This window comes from Empidonax traillii, unplaced genomic scaffold (assembly GCF_003031625.1).
Source record: "Empidonax traillii isolate 1590-97213 ecotype Southwest subspecies unplaced genomic scaffold, ASM303162v1 scaffold295:size639837, whole genome shotgun sequence".
In the NCBI taxonomy this organism is placed as follows: domain Eukaryota; kingdom Metazoa; phylum Chordata; class Aves; order Passeriformes; family Tyrannidae; genus Empidonax; species Empidonax traillii.
Window position 1 is genome coordinate 147902 of NW_020955488.1, and position 13708 is coordinate 161609.

Below are 13708 nucleotides of genomic sequence, written 5' to 3' on the forward strand. Positions count from 1 at the left end.
AGTACATCATGGCACAGGACTAAAGAGGCATTTCCCTCCATTCTGACCCATTATGCAGTCTATGGCTTTAGCAACTTAATCATGGAAAACATCAAGCACAGAACTTCTGCCAGAAGTGAAAAAGTGAAATGCCTTTGGGAAATGAAGGTTTGTACAGAGCAACACAGGAACTAATAGTGTATCAGCACAAACCGACCACATCTGGAGAAAAAAAATAAGGTGTAAATTTAGAGGACAGCTGCACAATATTTTTGCCTCTTCCATATAGTATGCACACATTTTACACCTCTGGAGCTTTGGATGTTATCTAGCAATATGAATACCCAAAATCAATACATTGCAATACTTTGATCATTAGACCTATTACTTGTTTTCCAGTTTATTTCTTCTTAAAAAGCTATCCTGATCCACCCTTCTGAATCACAAAGTCTGACAACTAGAGGTTGAGTCAGTGACTCACCTTGCTTTCCTCCAGCTTCTGTGTTGGTAAATTAAGTTGCTGAAAATACATTCTTTTCTGCACAGCAGAAACAATAACTGCAGACTGCCTTACTTAGCTTTGAAACCTACAAATTCACCTGAACACTTCTGTGTTTTTTTTAACTTCTGCAGTGAAGAGACAGCTTGTTTAATATGCACAACACTGCCAATACTGTCCCTCCACACTTACTTTACATACACTGCATAGTTATTAATCTAACTACAACATGAGGAGTTCCACTGAAAACTAGTTCTCTTCAATACAATTCAGATCCACAGCAGTTCATATATATGCACAAACACTGGAAAACTCTCACAGCTAACAAGACTACAATATTAAAAATTTTTAAAGCAGTAAGAAACATTACTAATACAACACTTGTTTTATGCCTAAAGAAATACAAAGTTACTGCCACCCACTGTATAACCTTTTGTTATACTGTTGAAGATTAACTGAGTGGAAAAAGCTGACCAAAGAGAAACTCTGAATTATAGAGGAGCCATAGCACAAAAGTAGCCCATCTTCTTGGTTGGGAACATCAGACCTGAACCACACTTCTTCAGAAAGTTTATTTTCCTGAAACTTAGTTCCTCATAAAATAACATCTTCAAAAGCTGCCTGTCAGAATAGTAAGTAAGTAAAGATTTCCCTAAAAATGTCAAAATTTCAGAAACTTGATTTCTAGTCTAAAATGTCTAAGAGTGATATGTTAACATGTGAAGAGGAACTGAACACAACTTTAGAATGACTGTCTTATAATAAGAAATAAAGAGAACACCATTACTGCCACCAACCATTCTTAACCTTACTCCTCTAATATTGATTTGCTTGAGAAAATAAACCAGTTTGTCACAATGGGGGGCATCATGCTAAAATTCAATACTGAAATCAATAAAAATAAATGACAATACCATTTAAGTGTCACAAGAATCAGACCTATCACTATAAAAATGTACTCTTCTAGTTTCAAGCACTCATGCAACAGTTTAAGATGGTTTCATTGGTAGATGTTTTTCAAAATGAACTAGGTATTTCTAAAAGACGACTAGCCAGAACAAAAACCCCAAGATGTTGAATCTGGTAACTTAAGAACAGTCACATATTGTGTCACTCCACAGCCTTCCATAACTTCCCCCAGCACATCCCAACACTGTTCATAGGGTTGTGTTCATATCCAATTACCTAAAGTCCATGTTCCTGTAGCTCTCTAGTTTGTATTTTTAGTAATGTGATCTAGTTTGACCTGTACTGCCATTAGTTTCTATTAAAGATGAGAATTATAATCAAATACTGAATGGCCCTAAATGTAGACATACATGGTAATAACTAGCAGCATTCCAGTAAGAGACACACAAGTATGAAAAATACAGAATACTCTGTGAAATACATACTATTTCTCTCTAAAACCATCCTCTTACTTTTGCATACATAAATTCTCTTCCTTGATTCCATTTCACGTGCTCACACATTCTTCCTCTCTAAAGAAACTAAATGTTTAAGAAAACATTTTTCATCTCTTTCATTGCCATTACCTGTGTTTTTCAGTGAAAAGTATTCTTAAGCTTCAAGTATGGTCCCAAAAATTGCTTTTATCTAGACACAATACAATAATTTTATTAACCACCAGTATAAAGAAAAAAACAACAAACCAACAAAAAAACCAGAAAGTTTTTTCTCATTACAGTCTATAAATAAAAGTCCTGCTCCTAATCCCTGTTGAAAGACATCTTTAACAGGTTGACAAAAAATTAAGGGTCGCCATCAATGGTACAAAGTGTAGTTGCCCAGGACCTAAAGCAGTACCCTGGGGTCAGTACCAAGTCTCACACTGTTCAACATCTTCATTAACAAGCAGGGTGATGGGCCAGAAGGTACCCTCAGCAAGGCTGCTGAGAACACAAGACAGAGCCACACCTGATACACCACAGGGTTGTGCTGCCATTGAGATGGACCTCAATAGGCTGGACAACAGGGTTGGACGAGAGCGCTGCAGGTCCCTTCCAACCTCAACTATTCTGTCATTCTATTTTAGTATACTTTGCCACACAGTATCCCAATTCTTGTTTACTTTAGTCCTTTATAGAGTGCTCCGTGTGCTCACATTATCCACAATTTGCCAACTTCAAAATATTATCTATATAGGCATAAGACTAATTTAATTCAAAAAAAGTTTCCAACCACTAACTCTGAATTTATCTTTCTGACAGCTTAAGAAAATGACACAAAAACTATTAGGTATACAAAAAAAGTGCATTCTCTCTATGCCAAGTTACGTAGACTATACTGACAAGAAATTTATAATTTGATGCCTCTCTACCTTCTCTCTTCCAGTGATCATGTTTTATTGAGTTCTTTCAACAAATAATATTATCACCCTTAAATTTATCAACAAAGTAAGTCTCACCACATTTCCTATTCGTATTTCTACAATTTTAGACTTCACAGGATGAATCTCTCTTTTATGTCACCGTATTCTTAGACGCCTTCCTGATGTGTCACATCTCAGAGGGATCTAAGGACACCTGGCTTCTCAGTGTCAGCTCTTTGGGCAATGCAGCAAAAATATTTCCTCCTCGTAGAACCCACTGCCACTAGCAAAGCTCTGTCGTATCTTCAGTCCTAGTAAGTGAGACATTTCACAAGAGACCATGTTTAGAAAAGTATCTGCCCTCTTCCACACTTTAGTCCCACTGCTACAGTCCTTACGTGGGGCACAGTACTAATATTAGAGACCTGCTGACCACTGCAGAAGATTTTGGCTTGCGAAGAAGAGAAAGCAGTTTCAACATGCAGTCATATACTGTCAAATTACTGCGCTATACATTGGAATTATGATTTTCTTTGCAGCAAAGCCAGTTTAAATAACTGCTGTCTTCTTCCACTCCCCCAGGTTCCTTCTTTCACACTTTATCAACCATTTCATTATCCAGTTTAAAAGGCTGGGACCCAAACGCTGCTGAATCAGCACAACCAAGAGGCAGCAACTATGGGTAAGGGCACAGACTTTTACTAGCTTTGATGACAGAAAAATCTACTGGGGAATATTTTCCTAAAATTTATATGAATAAATAAAAAAGTGAAAATGCAGAGAATATTTCAGAAGGCAAAAAAGCAGTTTTGGCAGTCCTCCATTTAATGTTGCAGAATGCAATATTATAAAGAATACTACCATGAAGCAAATTTTATGTTCTAAAATTACTTGAACTAAACTACTCAATCGAAGCAAAATGCTAGAAGTAAATGCTAAAATAATTCAACTGGGGAACATTAAATAAATCTTCTGAGAATACTATTAACACAAGCAATTCTTTTAAATTACATATTAGACATGATAGCTAGATTTTCCATAGAGACATACAAATGTAAATCCTTCTAGTAGGCTAAATAAAAGTATTTTCATTTCTAAAACACAGAACTAACTTCTAGAAATTTTAAAACTAATCTACTCCCTGTTAACGTATAGCTTTACAGAATCAGTCACCTTATCTGCTTAGAAACAAGTCCTTTTGAAGCCAGGTACTGCCACCAAGTGGCAGTGAAATTCTGTATGCAAATCTAATTATTCCCCACATGCAGAGCATTCGGAACTGGCAGCTGTCAAATATGAGCAGTGCTGTGCTAACAGAAAGACATTTAAAATTAATCAAAGCAGAACCCACAGATTTTTCATTTCCAAATCTAAAACTGATTTTAAATTTAAAACAAAGGTTTTTACTACCATTTGGTCTTTTTGTTCAGACACCTTTTGTGAGCAGATGGGTAAAGAACCCCTTCTTCCAATACAAATAAAATAGGTATCAATAAACCAACTAATTATTAGGTTTCAGGTTTTTTACATAACTCTATGCAAATCCCCAGTGATTACAACTACATGACCAAAGAGGTCTTCCACCATAACCCCAGATTTCAGGAAAAAGTGAATTGAGTAACTGATGAGAAAGACCTCTTAAGGTATAAACATGCAGCTTGTTATCTGGATAAGCTACTCAATCTGCTTTCATTAGGAGGTAAAGATCTCAACCAGATTGGGAAAGATTTTTAGAAGTCAGGTATATTTGACTATTTTTACAGGAATACTTCTCAAGTTAATTAAACTATATTGTTAATTACCTGCATGAACTACTTGTGAAGCACCAATCCTGCAGATCACAGATGAAAACTTGTATGACAACAACATGATGCTGTAAATGCATTTACAGTGCAACTTTCTTAAAGACAATATTAAGAACAATTTTATTGGGACAGATCTTTGAACATAACACATCTTTCAACTTTGGAACAATTCTGACCTTATTTCCTGTTATATTAAATAAAACTTGTCATTCTTTTTATCCAGCATGACCTGAAACACATATAGCAGTTTCTCATGATTTTTGCTTTTTTGGCTGAAAACCACTTGCTGTACCAATTTTAATGTTATCACAAATTTTAAGACTATCTCCTGTTAATGAAGAGATATCTAATTTTTTAATTCCTAAAGCATACTATTTTTCCCCAATTATAAAAAGACTACCTGAGACACCACTGTGCTTTTACTGATTTAATTTAGAACCTTAGAGTAACGAATTACATTAGTGATACTTGTTCATCCTTACCAGCAAACTGACTCTCATCATCCTCTATGTTCTTTCAGTGATCAAGGATTAAAAAACTAGTAAGATTCTAAGTAGTAGTACCGGGTAAGGCAAAAAGAACCATCTTGTACCTCTGCAGATATAGAACAAAAAATTCTGTTGACTTGGAGAAAGTTATAATGCTTACTGATGAACATATGCAATCAGTTTTCAAAAGACCCAAACCTATATAACACACTGTACATGACCAGAAAAACACAAGTGAGAAGAAATGCTTGCCTCACCCCGCTCATAATTGGTGCTTATTTCTTTATTTTTTTAATTAAAAAAAACCCCAAACAACACAAAACACCAGAAGTGATTTAATGGCAGAAAGCACAACTTCATATTACCTGGATAATATGAACAAGATTAAAATTATGAGATTCCTGTCTGAACCAAAGAAACACAAATCCCACATACTAAAATCTATCCTGTGCAGCATTCTGTACATAACCTATAATTAAAATGCTTAAAATATGACCTCACTTTACACACTAGTACAGGGAAATTCAGCACAAGCATCTACCCTGAGCTACCTTTTCTGCTACACAGAAGTGCAGCCCATTGTACTGTTAACACATTGAGACCAAGCTTATTTTTTCCTCATTCCCCTCCTTATTTAACACAAACAGGTCCTCCTGTGGAGTTCAGAAGATGCAGTCTGTAAATCCAAAAATTTAAGAAAAAATACTACAGTTATCCCAATAAGGTACACTAACTGCTTGTAAAATGTATCTTATACCTGTGTGTTTTTAACTAGGAACAGATTTATTTCCAAAAGTCAGGAATTATACCTTTTATTTTTGCCTTAAGAAAGTGAGTGATTTGAAATCACAACAAAAGCCCAAACCCTTTACTGAAAAAATAAACCTACATGGAAAGCACACTAGCAGAGTCATAAGGAAATGCATTCTGGTCAAGTGTTCAAGAAAAATGTTTGAGCAAATAATCAAATCACATTTTCAGTTACTGCTTTAAAAGATGTAAGTTTACACAAAAGGACAACTCTACACTGAGCTGTGGGGGTTAAGTTTATTGTTTAGAAGTCTACAAGATGCTGCAGCCACTGCATCCATGAGTAGAGGCAGAAGAGAGGCAGCTGGGAAATGCAGGTTGTTCTTGAAAATGAACTTTTGCAGTCATCCCTGCTGCCCTTCTCTGAACAGTCTTCAGCTCTGCTATTTTTCAGTCACAGAGCTAGACCACTACTCAAAAAGCAATACATATTGCAATGCAGCTACAGTACACCACCAATTTGTGTAACTGGATCTGTTTTTTGTTTTGTTCCCAAATAAAGTGTAATATTTTCACTGATTTACTGACTATTCAGTTGTCATTGTTACAGAACTGTCAGAACCTCAAGATCTCCTCTAAGCAATAACAATTCTGATCTAATGTCATTACACTGTTTTTATGTATTCTTTTACACATTTTTTCTGTCCCCTTGTTCTGTATGCAAGAGTACAGGCTTTCTCCTCAGAGACCAGCTGTTTTCTACTATACACAGCCAAGCATCATTAAGTCGAAAGGTCTTTGGAGTTTCATTCAGACTTTATGCTTCAAGAACAGAGTCAGCTATTTATATATTAGACTTTTCAACTAATTTTTCTGTATTTAAACCAGTTATTAGACAATACACAAATTAAGAAGAGGCAGAACAGAAACTTTAAGCCTTAAGTACTGAAAGCATGCATTAGAAGGCACAGGTAACAGTTTGAATCTTATTATCAATTTAAGTCCCCTTTGTAGCCATGACTCTTACTTTACAGTCATCCTCAGATAAAGTATCTTCTTTTGCAGAATTATCTTTATTCCTTTTCTCAACGCAGCACATTCTAGAAACCACCAAAGTCAGGCTAAGGCAGTAAGCTCTGTGCATAAGTATATGCATAATACAGCAGCAGAGCTTATTTTTAATTGTTCATAGTTCAGAAGACAATTCATAATCAAAGTCCTAAATCAGTTATACATTATACAAAGGATCAATACTCAGAGTTATTTTAAATTCCCCACTAAGCATTCTGCTATAATCAGTATTTTGAAGTTGACAGCAATAGCTCTAAACAAGTCTTAGCAGAAGAGAAGATACAAATGAAACAGCTCCTGCCTATTTTAAAACGTACATACTACAATTTTAAAGCGATATTAATGCATATTATTTGGAGATTACAAATGAAGAACAAGCTCATTTAAGCAAATGGGGTCTCCCTCTCACCTCTTCAAAATATCAGATCACTGCAAGCAGGTACATTCTGAGATGGCATATTAGTTAAACAGCAAGAAGAAAACTTGAGAAGCCAGCTTCTGTTTGTTATTATGGTAGCCTCGGTACCCAAGTCCATCATGCCCTGTCTCCCAAGCAGAGTAATCTACTGAACTGGGGAGCCTTACCTAAAGGTACTCTTGAAAGACTCAAAACACATTAAAGGAAATTGCTCTTTGCTAAATGTTTCACATAATCATATGGAAAATTTAATTTAAACAGACTAATACAGTTCAAATTATTCCTGAAGTAGATTATCAAAAATGGAAAAGAAAAAATTTGGGCTTATGTAAACTCTTATTCTCAGAATAACAGATGAGGGGTGTGGCGGAAAGGAGGAGAAATGCCAAAGTTACAGAAAATTTCTCCTGGATGGACACTTTGGAATTGCAAATGAACATTTCAGTTCTACTCTCAAATGGGTTCCTAAAGACAAAAAGAGGGAAAAAAATTCCAAAAAACAGAATATTGTTATTAAAAATCTGAAATGCTATTCTGATAGCTGGTCAAATTTCCCAGAGTTATTTATTAATACCTAAGTTCAAGTTTAACATGCTGCTTTGACAATGCAAAGTACACTTTCAGTGTTTTGAAACCAGGTGTATAATATGTAGAGAATTAAATTAATTTAAAGTACTCATAATTTTGACTCTCAACAGCTAGCTGAACACTTGATAGCTTTTTGACTATAATAACTTACAGAAGAAAAGTGTAATTACCATAATATTAAATAATAAGGGGGGATCTTTTGCTCCTATTTTAGTCTCGTAGAAGTAACACTACATTCATAAATTACAGTAATCAAGATATAAATTTCAAGAGAATTTTCACTGACCACTTTTCTGCATGTTCAGCAGTATATGCAAATGGCATTTGGGGGGAAAAAAACCCGCCAACAAAAAACTTATACTCACCTTTGCTTGTCTGATTTACATTATGCTGTAAGATTCACTTCCACAGTAAAACAAACCTGCAAAATAAAAGGAGAACTTACTGTACAGCTGCCATTTTCTGCTTGTGCCCTAGATTATCTGACAAGACAGGTGAAGCAGAGATAAGAAATCCACAGCCACAAAAGTATTCCATCGTTTTTGTCTCAGGGTAAAAACAACAAAATTCCAGTGGTCTTCTCTGAAATACACATGTAATTTGCAAGTAACACAGATGTTGGTATTTTAATTTAAAAACCCACTAAGAAATTGTGAGTCAAACAAGGGGAAAAAAGTTGCATGGCAAGAAAAACTGCTGCATTTTCTGCTAGTGCCTTCAAAGTCACCTATCTTAAGCTCCCTTGAACGAGGAAGAATGCACAGAAAGGAAATGGTAACAAATGAAAGCTTTTTGCAAAAATTATCAACATAGCTAAGATCAAGTGCTGAAGGGCTTTAAGCCCGGGCCTTGCTAATTTCTCACCTTTTCTAGGGCACAGTCATGTTATTATTCTAAGGCTAGCTGGCCCATTTTAAAATCATAACTTGTTTGCCTTCGTGAACGCTGATTAATGTCAGATGAAATAAATGCTCTATTTTACTCATGGATCTTTCAAACTATACAAGGAAATTTTTCACTTCCTATTTGGAGATACCAGACTATATAACATTTGGAAGAGACTCTGAAAGTCACTGAAATCTGCACAAAAACAAGAATGGATTTGGGTACAGTATCTCTACAGAACTGGGTCTACTTCCAATGAAGACACAACAACTAGCATACACCTTTACAGAAAGGGTTGGTTATTCGTATCTAGACCAAACTAATGTTCAGTCATCATCAAAATTAACTCTGAACAAGATACCTGTCCCCCACATACTGGCTAGGATTCCTTCCCTCATTTTGTTCACACAGAGCTTATTGATTTTGAGTTCCCCAGTCACACTGCAACTGTCTCAAAGCCACTTGCCTAAATTACAAAGACAGAGTAAGGGAGGACAGATATTTCAAAGAAGTTTGGCTGGGCAATACAAAGCAACAGAAGATAAGTATTCGAGCTCCTTTCTCTAGTGCCAGGATCATTTCCTCAGTATCACATTAAACATTATGCAGCCTTAAGCATGAATGTTATTCAATGTATATGTGCTCATTTCTCAAATAAGATTTATTACAGAAAAAACCACAATTATTTAGTTAGGTTTTAGAGTTGTATTCATTCATTCATCTAGGGAAGCAAAAGTGTTATTTTCAAACAGCAGTGGAGCTCTTCTGTAAGTTACAGAAGGTAAATGTGAAGCTACAGTTAAAAGTGCCCACAAAAATAAAAGCCTTTATGCACAAAGAGCCAAATTAACATTCAAAAAATGAGGAAGAAGGTCTCTGCAGGCTTTACATTATCAAACATTACAATCAGCACTAAACCAGACATCTCAGTAAACCTGTGCACTTTGGCTGAGCAGTGACAAATCCCAGCCTAACACTTCTCTCACTGAAGAATTACACCAACGACTCTGCCCCTATGCAAAACGCCTTCAACACAAACATCTCCTAAATACTGCAGTTAACTAAGCACTACCAATAACTCAGAATTAACTCCCCTTTTCAATCCCTCTGGTGTTCAAAGCTCCACCCCATGAGAGATAGTACTTGAAGCGCTACAGTCACGCAGATATCTTGATGAAGGTAATGCAATCCACGAGACACCGGATTTTAGCCCAAACTACTGATAGCACTGAGACTGTATAAAGCTACCTGACCTATCGTACTTCACCAGCACTCACCTCTCAAAGGTCCATCTGCTGTCAAAGAAGATTCCTCTCACTCCAATACAAACAATCAAACTCTAACACCTACTATTCATTTCAAGGGTGATGACATTTGAAATAACTCAGCGCCTGACATTCCCTACCAGCAGATGCAAGACAGGTAGTTCTCCAAAAACTCCTTAGGGAAAGGCAAAGATTTCAACATCACAAATGCTCTGGCTCAAATGTTCCTGTCTTAATTCTCATTATCAGAAAAAGAAGTGAGAATGAAAGTCACTCTCCCTCACCAGGTAATAGACAGCATCAAAAGGGACGCAGAATTGGGAAAGAAATGTATTTACAGAACATTCACCTCACTATGCAAAGAGTGAAAGGGCACAAGCACTGCTTTAAAATGGTCAGGCTTCTGATCAGCACTAAGAAGCTGCCTGTTCTGATAAGGGCAGTGAACAGGAAGTGGAAGAAAACTGCAATAGTGGAGATGGGCACAAGCTCAAGTGTACCCCCAATGATACTAGACAAGAAAAGATGTACCGAAAGTTCTTTTTGCTATAATGAAGTATCTCATATTAACCTGTCCCCCTCTCTGGGAAAAAACACCAGAGGAACACTAGAATGCAAAGGTGTATAACGACTAAATAAAATTTGCTGTAATCCTGACAAGAGCTTGGATCTACTACCTAGCCCTTATTTCCTAACAGATCTGCACTAACTGACATTTCTACATCTATCTGAGAGAAGACACTTTAACCATCCTTAACTATCACCTTCTCCTGGAACAGCTGAAGCCAGGGACATAATTCAGAGGAGTTTTTTAGGTGGTTTGTTTGAAGTTTTTGTTGCTGCTGTTGTGTGTGTGGGGGGGAGGGGGGCTGTTGTTGCTTGTTTGTATTGTTGTGTTGTTTTTTTTTTTAAGAGACTCATAAGGCAATATAAAACTAGCTTTTGCCCCTATAGCTGATTATGCTTATGTGGGAAGGACAAAAGAGGAAAAAACAAAGGCTAGAATGACTTTATTATACAAACTACTTTTGTTGGTATAAACTGTGGCTAAACAGTCCATTCCACCAGCTTGACATAAAAACACAGCAAAAGGCTGGCAACTGTAGCCTTGAATTTGAGAAATTTGAAAATCTGATTAGTTAGTCAGGAGTGGCATGTACATTTACCAGGATATGGCCACCCCACCATTAAAATCTGCTAAATTCAAAAGAAGGGGGTGGGGTGCAGAAGAAATATCATTCTAATACCTGATGCAGCTCTGGAAAACATCTACAATCTTACAGAAATCCAATAATCCTAAATATCAGTGTGACAAAAAAACAGCCAGCAGAGAGCAGAGATTACGCTAAGAAAAGTCTATTACAAGAAACGCAGAAAAAGCTCCAGCCAAAACTGTACACACAAGTATCAGGAATAAAGCAATTTCAGAAGAGAACTGAAAAAGCAAAAACTTAGCTGATAAGAGTCTCCTACATCAGTTAATACCGTGAAAAGCTCTTGAAAGGCAAGCCTATACTACCATCTTCCTAACAACTAGTCAGCAATGACCTTGGCTGTACTGAATGTAGTTTCCTGCTTTCTGTTTGCAGAAGGTGCTTTGATTGTCTTTGATTCCTATTTAAAAAGTGTGAAAATAACTTACTCTATATTCACTACCCATAAATACCTAGAACTAACATTCAGTGTAGATTAAATAATCACTTGAATTTAAACATGAGGTTTTCTAAAATCACAAAATTAATTCCCTTTGAGAATTTGTAAAACCTCTCAATCTATGCTATTCCAACTGTAGTTTAACCAACTGAATCATAAATGCCACCATCAAATTTACTAAAATTAAATTTTTTAAAGAAAAAATAATAATAATTACTGCTCTTACAATAGTTAATAAAAAACGGTACTTAAGAGCAGGTACTCTACTGAAGCCTGAATTATCCGGAAGTCAAATTAAGCAAAAGCTTAACACTTCATAATGTGAAGAGACAAAATTTAAGTCTTTTTACTGGAGATGCTTCTGACTTCAAAGAATGTGCCGTAACTGAACAAAAGCAAGCAAGCAAGGGACTGCAAGAGAGAAGACTGCCTCCTGCATTTTGAATCTCCTGCCAGATTTCAAGAATTATCTGAAAAACAGTTCAAAGAAGTTACAGTTCTTCCTTTGTCTGTTCATCACAGTAAAAGCCACACACACAGTTCCCAAAGCTGTGGTAGGGCTTTCACGTGGAAGTGCTGAAATCTCTCATTTTTCTAATCATAGAAAGTTTTGCTTTTTGACAACAACCCGTATGGGACGATGAGGCACTTCAAGGAAATGTGTGACAGCATAGGAAATGAACACAACTGATCATACCTCAGACTGGGAAGATGTTTCAGTCCAAACAAAATTACAAGTAGTTGAATGCAACATTAATAGGAGTATCACAGTAGGGAAAAGAGTAGTGAGAGTGAGTATCCCGATTGGAAAAAAAACAGAACCTGTGTTTACAGCATCAGTTAGGTCAAACAACAGGATTTAATTATTACTTCAAAAATCTGCATTACATAAAGAAAAAAAATTGAAAGTACATCAGAGGGAAAAGTATTCCAGATAGACAGGGGTTTGGACTAACAAAATATATTGCTTGAAAAGGTTACTTTTCCACTCCGTGACTGAACAGATCAGAAGCAAACATTAAAAATGTACACAACAGGCACACAATAAGGATGCAAAGATGTCTACAGAGAAGCAAGTGGAAACGAACATAATTTAAGAGCTGCTTTCTTTGAGTTTACATTATACAGTAAGGAAATATGTAACAATCAACATACCAAAAAAACCATACGAGTACTAAACTGAAGCATCAGTTGAAAGATGGGAGTTCTGAAAACATTTAGAATTTCGAGGTCTCAAGAGAAAATACTAATATGTTGTTTCTAAAGGTTACTTACCAATGCAATTTCTCCCCTCAGGTAAGATTAGGTGTAACATTCTAAGCATCACTGATATTTAATAAAGAAGTTTATAGTCCATCAATATCCAACTAAACTGAATTTCATTCTACAAAATGAAATTTACCATAAGCAATAAGCTGCTGAAAAATAATTCACCTTCTTTGTAATTTCTCTACCTGTTTGAGCTACAGCTCAACATACCACTCCCATAATAAACACCTGCAATTTTCAATCACCCTTCAGTCTATTTTTCTTGACCACACAAACTAGCTGTTTGCTGCACTTGTATACCATAAATATAACAGCTTTTCTCAAATAGGGAAAGCTTAAAGCACGAAATGACATCATCTCTCCATTCCACTCCAAACTACTAATGGCACTGTACATATCCTTGGCATCATCCTTGACATTGAACATTTTCATTATGCTGTCTGCAAAATCTTGTCAATACATTATCTGTGCAGGAACTGCCTCTACCCTTCAGTTACAGAATCACTCTCTGCTCCAGTCTGCATTTTTATACATATATATGTGTATATGTGTGTATATATATATATATATATATGTTTGTGTGTATTCCTTCACCATATCATATAAGCTTTACATAAAGCACCTCAAAATACAGTGACATACCCCCTAACTGTAAGCACTGCACAAAAGCACTCCAGAAGACTGTCAGTTACATATAAACTTGCCTACCTCGCAATAAAATTGATTA

General features: G+C 36.0%; 1 protein-coding gene across 8 annotated transcripts in view; it reads right to left on the reverse strand.

The window, feature by feature from the left end:
* The window catches only part of ZNF644 (zinc finger protein 644), a 71108-nt gene that overhangs the window by 20645 nt on the left and 36755 nt on the right, over positions 1-13708 (reverse strand). For 7 of the 8 annotated variants that reach the window (XM_027890702.1, XM_027890694.1, XM_027890699.1 and 4 more), the window contains one exon: positions 8275-8330. The gene's annotated coding sequence lies outside the window, so the exon portion shown is untranslated. Of the gene's footprint in view, positions 1-5076; positions 5287-8274; positions 8331-13708 lie in introns of those variants that run through there. The other variant, XM_027890700.1, reaches the window with a different exon arrangement.